Genomic DNA, 1,179 nt, shown 5'->3' with positions numbered 1-1,179 from the left:
ATGTCTGGCCTTGCAGTAATAGGCCTTGGGCTATTGATGGTGATTCTGTCTTCCTCTTGTGGGGTTAGAGGAGGTCAGGAGATGTGGCCTCCTTGCCCTTTTTGCACTTGGCCAAAAAGGAAGGTCATTTTAAGGAGGAGAAAAAGAAGGAGTAACAACACATTCAAGAATTTGGGGAACACTATATGCTAGAGTGGAGAGTACTGAGTGATATGGTTGGAGAGGTATGTTGAGCTTAATTTACAGAGTGTCTTAAATTGTAGTTTGCAGGTGTTTTACTAAAAAAACATTTTTTTTTTTTTTTCCCCGTTTCTGGTTGTAAAGCCATAGCCAGTAGTTGATCTTTACCAGGACTGGCTTTGGGTTTCTCCACCCACTAGCTGACCTTTACCAGGTTGGTTGATGTTGATGGGCTGAACCCACTCTGACCTTTACTGGGATTGGCTGGGGAGGCCCCACACTGTAGTTGACCTTTACACTGATTGACTGGGGGCCCACCTAATGACTGATTAAAAACCCTAGAACATGGGGGCTCAGATAGGGCCTTCTAATGTAGATTAAGAAGAGAGACACTGGGGGCTCCATACTATGATCCTCCCAGACTGAAGGAGGCTGAGTCTGCACAGTGCATCATAACTAGCAGACTCACGTTATGTCCCCAACCACAGCCTGAAGTAGTGAGGTCACTGAGTTTCCTGTATGAAACTTTCCTGATGAATATGAGCATGGTTTTAGGGAGGGGTAAATGGGTCTCCTTTGAAACATAAGTGAGTCTCCTTTTAGACTTTGAGACCCTGTGCTAGGTAGGACCTCTCCTGAACTTTGTCTTTTGCATATCTTCATATCTGTTTATATCCTTCTCTGCTATTAAAGTTATTCCAGTTATGTTTTCTGAGACTGTTACAATGAATTATTGGACTCAATAAAGAAATTATGCCATTGGGAAAGTGGCTGGTGTTAGAAATCATGGAGATGCTGGGGAAGGTGGGTATATTTGATCTCTGCCTAATAGGAACCAGCTTGGTGATGAGTCTTACAATCAGGGTTGTCCATGGATAGCCTGTTGTTGTTCTTAAGTGCTGTTGAGTCGTTTCCGACTCATAGCGACCCCATGCGCAGCAGAACGAAACACTGCCCGATCCTGCGCCAGCCCCACAGTCCCTGCTATACTTGAGCCCA

This window comes from Orycteropus afer, unplaced genomic scaffold (assembly GCF_000298275.1).
Source record: "Orycteropus afer afer isolate SDZICR_OR568_19922 unplaced genomic scaffold, OryAfe1.0 scaffold00104, whole genome shotgun sequence".
In the NCBI taxonomy this organism is placed as follows: domain Eukaryota; kingdom Metazoa; phylum Chordata; class Mammalia; order Tubulidentata; family Orycteropodidae; genus Orycteropus; species Orycteropus afer.
Note: the sequence above shows the minus strand (reverse complement) of the source record.